Source organism: Opisthorchis viverrini (assembly GCF_000715545.1).
Source record: "Opisthorchis viverrini unplaced genomic scaffold opera_v5_16, whole genome shotgun sequence".
Lineage (NCBI taxonomy): Eukaryota > Metazoa > Platyhelminthes > Trematoda > Opisthorchiida > Opisthorchiidae > Opisthorchis > Opisthorchis viverrini.
The window spans coordinates 3,105,067-3,115,099 of NW_008751672.1; positions in this window are offsets into that span (position 1 = coordinate 3,105,067).

A 10,033-nucleotide genomic window follows, 5' to 3' on the forward strand; every position below is an offset into this window, starting at 1 on the left:
AACTAAGACGTCTCAGAAATACTCGTATTTAAATTGTCCAGGTACGCCAAATGTTCCAACTGCAGTGCTCGGGTCGAATGCGCATGCCGGAACGGCATAGTGTGGTAAATTTTTATGGTCATACCGATGTGTGCTCCTCAAATTATGGCTTGGAAAATGTTTCAGGCGGCCAGGCGTTACCCTAGAATGACCCCAAAAGACACTGGGTAATAAGGCCATCATAAGCTCAGTAGAGTTTGGTAAGCGGGGAAAATTCCAACAGTGGTTGGAGTAAGAATTAGTTCACCGTAAGAGAGCTGATAAACTGCACCTGTTAATCACGAAATACACTCATTTGCAAACCAGACTGATATCAGCGGGAGATACAAGAGGACTCCATCAGAATTGCTCGTATTTGATGGACCCCTTCAGGTGGATGTACAGGAAAAAGACCTTGCCATGTTGCATTCGGTACGATATTCGAGACAACGCAGTACATTTTCTTGAATAGATCTACTCATAAGCTTGTCAAAGAGTTTTCAGCTACCACGTGATTAGTTTTCCTCAAGAAATCATGCCTTGTATTTTGGAGGCTTCTATCTCATTAAAGTCAGGCTTATCGTAAGAGACGTGATAAGTAGAAGAAATACGTATGAACGAAAATGAAAACGATAACATGACCGATGCTGGAATTCCCTGTAGTAGTGAACTGACGTCGCCTACTCTTTCTTGCAGACACTTTCCAGCGCATAAGATCTAGACTGACTGCCCTGGGTTGAAAAAGCTTTCGGCAACATTTTACTTTAAAACTTGTATCGCTTAGTGCTTTCATTGAACACACATTGAAGACGTTCAACATGTTGAAATAACAGGTTTCTGTTGCAGAGATGTATGAGTATAGTGCACCTCAGATGATGCAGAAAAAATCCATCTGACAATTGAACCACCTGTCAGAAGCACCAAAATGACACTGATATCCTATCGCGGTCGTGCAGAAAACGAGAGACTCCCAGCAGATGTTCTACCGGGCGTCGCAACTGTATCCCCTAGCCATCTTGACAAGAATCCTACCGCTGGGTACACTACAATGGCTACTGTGAAGAAGCCTGTGGCCAAAACACATTACAAAGGGACTACCAAGGGTATGAGAGCAAATTTGCGGTCTCATTTGAAAGTGTTCCTATAGTGAATGAAGGATGCACATTACTATTCGGCGTCAAGCGAACTTAACATCAAAAAAAAGAACTTACATCTTCTTGTGTGAAGCGCATTCCGGTTATTCACTGTACCTTTATGAGTTTTATTCCATTTGAACTGACAATGATTCAACATTTCTCCAGTACTATTTTTCTATTGCAACAACGCTTCTCACATACAATACTGAGTACAGACGTGCGTAGGGGAGGGGCGACGGATAGCCAGTAGATTGTTCGTCATGCCCCCCGTTGTCCTACTGTTGGTTTGTACCTCTGTCCAATCCGTCTGGTTGGTTTTCAGTCAGCGCTGTTTCTGAGACGTATTCCGCGTCATGCCGCGCCACCCCTCTCAGTCTACCGATGTTCATCCCCTCTCCCATAGGACAACTGCTCAGGCCTGTTCTTCTCACATAAACCAAATGTACACCGATTTGGCCTTACTTTTAAATAGAAATTTGCCAAGTTTTCGAAAGCTTTTCAACTTCGGTCCTTCTTTCCTTCACACCCACTCAGCAGGAACGCTACTATGTCTCCAGGGACTNGGGACTTATTTATGTATTCTCACGAACTCACACACGCAGTATTGAGATTTGTGTGGCTAATGAACCGCGTTCACTGATTTTTGGTTTTGGTATCGTCAATTGTGTTACAACAAGTGAATTCCCTCTCCAGATGTGATGCAGTGAGAGTTTTGTTCATGAGGTTGAGTGCCACTCAGCGATAACAAAAGAAAACGAATCCCCAGACTTATTCTGCTCGAGAAGATGCTGGAATTCCCCGCGGTTTATTGAAAAAAACTGTATTCTTGTCTGAAATTGTCGAACGGATGACAGAATGATGGTGTTCTCAAAGTTGGATGTTCGAATTACAGTCGTTTCTGACGGAATAATTTAGAGAAAACTACAAGTGGCTGATTTGTGGGGTGTTAGAGGAGCGGTAGTCTCATAAACTAGCCTCAACTTAAAGGGACGTCAACCGAAAAGAACGTTCGCCGTCACTTATGAGCTATTATGCAGCGGTGACAAAGGGACCGTACAGTACAAAAGGCCGAGCGCAGTACACTTTCTTTACGAGAAGCTTCCATTGAAGAAAAACAGATTTAGAAAGTTTTGAGGATTTCCAATTCCGTCCCAGAATTCGGTAACACCTCAGGTATTCCGTAGTAAGCGATCGGGAATAGCGTAACACCTACGAAGTATCAATATGGCACATGGAAAACAGCACTTATACAAGTAGGCGACGGTTTCACCTTTGAGCTACATTCTGTTTCGTCTGCTGAACACGACAAAATTAACAGCGTTTTATCCATGAACAGATAACTATGAACAAAATACCTATCCCGAAAAACCCCAAAGCTGCAACCCAAAAGTTGCCCAGTGGGTTTCAAGCGTGTGTCACGCTACCTGACTGGGAACTTCTGACTGGCGGGTCAATCGATCGTCACAACCCGGACAGTTCTTGGGTCGTCGCTCAATGGGTCGGACACACAAATCACATCTCTCAGGAGTGAAAACGTTCGCCTGTTCAGGCGTGAAAATTCGAAGACGTCGTACGTCCGTTGGTGGAGTAGTGGTTACACGCTCGCCCTGCATGTCAGATGTCCGGGGTTCAAATCCCGCTGGGGCCACTGGATATGCACTGCTGATGAGCTCTAGTTAAGAGCGGAAGTGGAGTCCAGTGCGGACTCACCGGAATAATTACGCCAGAACGCGAGGATGACCGTTCAAACGAGTGTTGTGACTACGAATATATCAATATTTATTTGGTGCTCGAGTGTACTTCAGTTACTCTACTATGGTAGAATAGTTTGCCGTTGACCCATGCATGGATGAACCAAGGCTTTACGCCAGCAAAAACGGAACTGAGCCACCAGGTTTTTAATTCACACGTTTTTCACCATATTCAGGTGTATCCTAAATGAGGACGAATGGAATGTCCTGTAACACTAAAATTAGTAGGAGTTAATCGCACATTTTGTCGACAGCTCTTGGCTGAAAGGTTAAGACTACTAGTAGAGAAGTTACGGGTTCAAATCTCCGTGAGATGAGAACTGTTGACGAATTACAGTAGCGATGAAGCATCTGTGCATTGGGTCTCGGCTTTTAGCCACCGAGTGACTCCACTTACAGTTAGAACTCGCCATGGAAAATTCCCATCAACACTATAATAAGATGTGAAGTGAGTACAGAACTGCGGTTCTCAAAAGAACAAGCCTTCCGAACAGAATTAGAGAAGCGGATTGGTGGATTGTTTCATCAGCTTTGGGCAGACAATCTCAAGATATACGTTAGATATCACAGTGTTCATCAGGCATATGCCAGCGCACCTTTCTGCAAATACACTATAATGTTCATAACAAAAAACGAGATCAACCGACATTCGTGAAATTTATTGGACTTTGTGCCCAAACAAACGTAAAGAAAAACGCGGAAGCAATAAAAACTGCTAACCAAGCAAGCAAACAAAAAGGAACGAAAATTCAGCTTGGAGATTTGGAGAACGGGATCAAGGGACAAGTTTGGAACAACCCCGATCAGCGGGGTTGGCATCGACGAAGTCCTGTTGATACAGTGACCGTCACATATGGCCAGCGAGGCTTGAACCAAACAGTTTCAAAACACTGCAATTAAAGCGAAAGCAATTTATTTTGCGTCAAAAATAAAGTCTTTTATTCAGTAATCTGGTTAGTGAAACCAAACCAACTTTACAGACCATTTAAGGTCCTTTTTGAGTCCAGTCTAATTTGGCAGAATTTTCTACCAACTTTGGATTCTGTGAATAATTCCGCTGGCGAAAATAGCTTTTTGATGTAAATTCTGTAGACAAAAAGAGGTGATATCTTACGTGTGCATCATCCCCACCGGGTGATGCGAAAAACGACAGAGGTAGCTGGTTGTACTTTTTCTGGTAACTTTCACTTTGGACTTTCACGCTCAACTATTTAACTGAAAAGTTTGCCTTGAGACGTTCTAAACGCGAATAAGTCCAGTCTAAATCAGGTGCAGAAGCAAGATACTAGCTATAACGTCGTCAGAACACGGCAGCAAGACATGTTTTATGGGGTTTTGGAGACGGTTTGATTTCAGATCCAAGAGACATTCATGATTATCATTTTTTTACACCGCCAGCTGTGTAAACGGGCTTGTTCCGGCCTTTTAGAAGAGCTTAAATGCGTTTCAGTGGGCCGACGTATAACGCATTCCTAGATAGGGGAATGTACTCTGTTGACCAAGATGTTGCCATGTGGAAACGCGGTTTTTTTACTTGTTGTTCTCACAATAAAAACAACAGTAAATGAGTAATAAGCTTTTTTGTGCTGAGAACGGCCGCTAAAACCCCTTTTACTTTACGCAGATACTCACTCTCAAACACTAAGTGAAGGTCCGTTCCGTGAGTGCTGTTTTCGGATCGTGACCTTCACAGTCAATACTGTCGTGATCGACTCATGGTGTGTCGATAAGTGACATTCTGCTCACAGGACATTGTTTTGTTAGTTTTAACTTCAAGTTAACCAAAAGTGCGTTTCTGAAGCAAAAAGAACAAATGACATCTGCTATACACATTTGGTACTCATATTCACTTTGTCCGCTCCGGTTACTTGTGAACATGTTGTATTTGGCCTTTGGCAATCACTGTTTTGCTATTCTTCTGAAATGTTCTATGGTATCCAAACACTCACTCAACTAGACAGGCGAGAAAGTTGCTTCCTCACATTTCGGATGATCTGTGAATTCTCTGTTGGTTACTACTCGAGCATTTAGGCAGCCAGTTCTTTTCAGCCCACAGACCAAAACCATAACACATAAGCGACTCTTTCGCCTACTCTAAAGAGTGTTTTTTTGCTCGTATCGACCTAGTGAGCACAACAAGATCGGGAATCTAACCTGAAAGGCTTACTGATTGAATCCATTGGTATGATGCCTATCGGCTGCAGATTAGGGTCAGCAAAGTTTGGTTAGTGTTCTGAATATTATCAGTGCCAAACTTGATTATGAGGACTTATACACTGATTTTGTTTTGACGAGGAACTTACCTGGAACCCAGCTGAATCTCTCGCTTATGATGTTCTGAATGTGCTGCATCAGGCCGCTTCATGTTTCAGTTGGTACGATATTCTAGATATCGCGATTCATTGTATAGACGTAATGCCTTACTCAGAATGTTGCTGAAAACTCTTTGACAGACAGCTCATGACAGGTCTCGTCCTTCTTGGGGCTTATGAGGTAGGTGCAGTCTCCGGATTTCCGTCAATCATGCGTTCTACTTGAGACCAAATTACACGACATTGGCGAAGTACACTCGTTTGCCTACGAATTTGGTTTTGATGGATGAGGAACCCGGAGCTCAACCGAATCTTCCGTTTATAATGTTTCCAAACAATCGAATGCGCTGCACTAGGCTGCCTTAGTTGAATTATCGTACCAATAATAAATAATCAGCCGAAACCTCAACTGAAAAGTTCCGAATCTAATCAAACTACCATCAGCCACGTGAACAGTTTCCACGAATAACGGTTACCGTCAGTTCTTGGGCATGTTACATGAACTTTGGACATAAGTACCTAAGCATTACTCACTCGCTGATTTTATACCAAGCCACAAGCATAACCGAGTAGTTGTGATTGAATTGTCTCGAAGCGAGAGGTTTTATGCGTTGACTACATGTCTTTTTTGCAGTCAGTCAGCACCGTTCAGTGATTCCTCAAAACAATTGGCAGGGTCCTTACAGTAATTTACTCCAAAACAGAATCTTGAGAACTGTGTGGATGCCTCTAGTCTGCATTACAAGCACCTGCCTTGTTCCATGTTTTTGATGTTTTCGCAGGAAGTCAACGTAAGCCCTCGCTTCTATTACATGAACCTTGCTTAAAGTCAATCTACGTCAATAAGCTTCGTAAAGCGGTCTGATCTCTGGTAAGATGAATCTGTGGGGAACTTCGCATCCGCAACCTTTCAGCATGCGGTTGAAGAAATTTACGCATCGGCTTGTGATGCATCCCATTCAAATTACTGGAAAAGTTCTTCTAGTTTCATTACTTCATAATTTTTACTCGGGCGATAACGATATTAGGTACACGACTTTTTTTCTCACTGACGAGAGTTATTCTCTACAACTAAGAGAAAATGCTGCATGAACAGACTATACAGTAACGCGTACACAAAAATGTTTTGTAACATCAAGCGACAGGCGCTTTACTTCTCATGTATAGTCGTGCCATCGAACTGCAACAACAACGAGATTTCCGGACCGACATAAGATGCTATCGCCCGCTTCATAAACTGTGATATGACTGCTACGGAATTATCGATCTGTCCTCAGAGGTAATTTAATAACTGATCCCGCAAACGAAGTTAATAGATTTTAACCATCCATTCCCGTCCACTGCCACAGCAAAACTCAAACCTGATTTCCGGTAGATAAACCGGTGAGTGCCGAGGCAATTATCCAATTATGCGCCGCTAAAAGTTGCCGCTGACACATCTGGTTTGTCCGAAGCTGACACGAACCAATTCCTTTATGAAAATTCCCTTATGAAAATATACTGCGCTATCTCGAATATCGTGCCAACTGAATCATGAGGCGGCCTGTGTGCAGCACATTCAGTTGTAGAATAGCATAAACGAGAGATTCAGTCGAGTCTCTCGTGAAAACCAAATTGATTTGCAAATGAGTGTAATTTGGGTCCAAGTAGATCATAAGGTTGACGGAAACTCGGGGACTGCGTCTACCTGATGAGTCCCAAGAAGGGCGAAACCGGTCATGGGTTGTCGAAGAGTTTTCAGCAAACTTGTGGGTAGTTTCCTTTATCAATTCCAATGGTCTTGATATACAATAATTCGCTGCGTTCCATTTTTCTGCTAACCGCATCATTGGAAATGATTTCCTGAACATTCCTGTCGATGCAACGGCTCAGATTCGGGATTTCCTGTAAACATAATTTTTACCGGCTTACTACAGCCGTAACCTCTAGTCAGGCTTACGAGGGAAATTTCTCACTATACAGATAGATCGCCGGTGCTGAGCGAAAAATTGATCATCCTATTGAAAGTGGTACTTTCGAGGTGGTTTGATCATGCAATATATGTTTAAACAATAAATGGATGTTCCTGGCCTCCTATACTACTGATCAGTCAACGCATCCAAGCCATTAGAGATTGGCTCCGTGCACACAGCTTTTCTACATTGAGGAACCGATAAGATACTGCTGAAACTTCAAAGACAGTTTTGTTCTCAGGAGCTCGACACAAATCAGTGGTTAATAAGTGAACTTATTGTTCGGAAGGTCAACGGTTCGTAACCAACTCTGACATCTCAGCTTACCCTCTCTAGGTTTGGGCACTGATAGTATCTCAACCCTCATGCTTCCTTCATGTAACGTGGCCCATTCAAAGGTGAAAAATTGAATTGATGATCCTTCAACCGAATTAGATTCAGACAGACTTCCGAGTAGTATTGCGTCAGCACCGTCAAAAGTGATGTTTTTGTTAGTCTACTGTTCAAGATGGATGACGTCTACAACACTGTAACTTTGAGAGGTGTGATAGTAGGGTGTTGATAAACTTTAGGCCCGTTTTATTTCAAAGTCACAAGTTACATCCATCTTAGCCATTTATCTAAGCAGAAAAGAACCGAGGGGCATGTGCGTGGACAGACCAACTAGCCAGACATATTTACGAAACACTAGCCACGTCTACTTGATAGTTTGCATTGCAACTACCTAATGACTGCAGTTTCATATTGAGTTTAAAGCAGCAAACAGCAGACTACTGAAATTTGTGGAATTCATTGCTAGTAGTCACTGGATACAGAAGCATTTTCTTGCCTTCTTATCCCTACACTAGTTAACAGCAGGATGTGCCCTTAAAGAGACTGCAGATTCTTCGAAACTATAACAGGTATTTGATGCACCTGGAAGAAGGAATTCGGGAAATCTCGAAACAACCTTTGCCACCGCGCTCCATTTTCATTGTTCTCAGGGAACAGTTTGTTGTACAGTGACTAGGCAGGTGAACTAACTCCAGCGACAGGTTACTGTTTTGTTTCGTGGCCACTTATACCTGATTCCACAAGCCCCTGCCTTACAAGACCATAGTTGAATTTAAGCGAACCAGTCTCCTTTGATCGACAAACTCATCTGTGCATATTTTCAAATGGTCATATCGAACGCAAAAAGTGATTTTCCATGAAAGAGCCGGTGAACTATTTGCGATCATCACCTTTAAGCCACTTTGCTGGCTATCATTACCAGTTCAAAGGTCAGGTGGTACCTGAAAGTTAAAATGGTGAAGCTGCTTCACGAAATGTTCAAACCATACATTACTGGCGCATTTGACTTCGGAAAGCATTTTACGAACTGAATTTTCCCCTTATGAATACATGACCCGGTGTCTAACTTTAGACGGATAGTTTTGGAGTTCCAACCTAAATACCATATCCGCCGAAATGGTTACGGTAGCAAATTACTGGTTGGAAGGTCAGTGGTTCAGGCATCTCGATTTCTCCCGCCTAGGCTTCAACAACCTGACCTCGTGCTTCTCTCGGTGGCTTGACAACTGGGCACCGAAAGAGTTTTATGAACAAACGATTATACTTGTCGGACTTGTTTAATACCAGCGGAATCCTGCGAGATACTCTTAGTTGACAATTACAAACTCGTACGAGAAGGTATCACCGCTAGTATTACCATACATTTTGTGTTACCTTGTTAAGTAACTAAAAGATTCGCACCGTCAAACAGTGGTACGAAATGGTGCGAATTTTCTCCCGGAAGAACTTAGTGGAAGATATTCAGCCTTCTCATTTAGGGCAGCCCACATTCTTACAGGTCGCAATTAGTGTATACTTTATATTAGTCCTCAGCGCTACATAGCTTGTAAGCGAGAAAAAATCCCGAGCACCATCTTCTGTTGTTTCAATTGTCCTGGTAAGCAACCCTTAGGCTTGCAGTTTGGTGAGGCGGTGGTAGAGGGACAGTCATATGAAGGGTGGTTGCCTTATTCATCCTAAGGAGGATCTGGCGGTTAGTTAGCCTGCGCTCCAACCGTGCGTGTCAGCGTTTGTATTTGGGTATCTGGCCACGAATCTTTCGTCACATGGTTGATTGGGTGTGTTACAGCTTTTGGTGGGTTATCGCCTAATTAAATTCACAGGATAAATCTGTAACCGGCTCTGCGCACATGCATGCATACAGTCAACCGTACACACACCACCGAGTCGACCAAGACACGCACAATTTTGTTTTGTGTCTAGCATGCTAAACGAGTGGATGGTCCGAACACTGTTCATTCGGGGGAGCGACGCTGGCCAGCGTTGTTATCATTCACGCACGATATAACCTCTTGAACAAGTTGAACAAATTGAATTAAACTTTTTTTGGCCTTGTGGCTGTGATTCATCAGTCAAAGGAGTTGGAATCCCTACAGAGCGAGCAGTCACGCTGAGCAGAATACAAGACATTTGAAGCCCACACCTTCTGTTCTTCGGAAAAACATTATAAGCCATAGAGTTTCGGGTCTTTTGTTTGCTCAAACCACTTCAAAATACCTTTATTTGAAAGTAATTTCATCACCGAAAAGTAACAAATTGGATTATACAGGTCGAGGATGACGTGTTTGAATCTCGCGGAATGTTTGAGAAAAACTACTGGGTACTTGATCCTGAGAATATTTAAGAAGGGGCCGTCAAAGGGGTCAAATGTGTGATTGGAAAAAATTCGCAAAGGTCAAATTTTATCCAGAAGTACTACCACAAGAGAAATAAATTTAGGGCTAATATTTTCACACGTTTTAAAATAAAAACCGATTTTATAAAGGCTAAAGTGAGGAGAGCGTTCGGAGAGTTAAACTGAGGTCAAATAT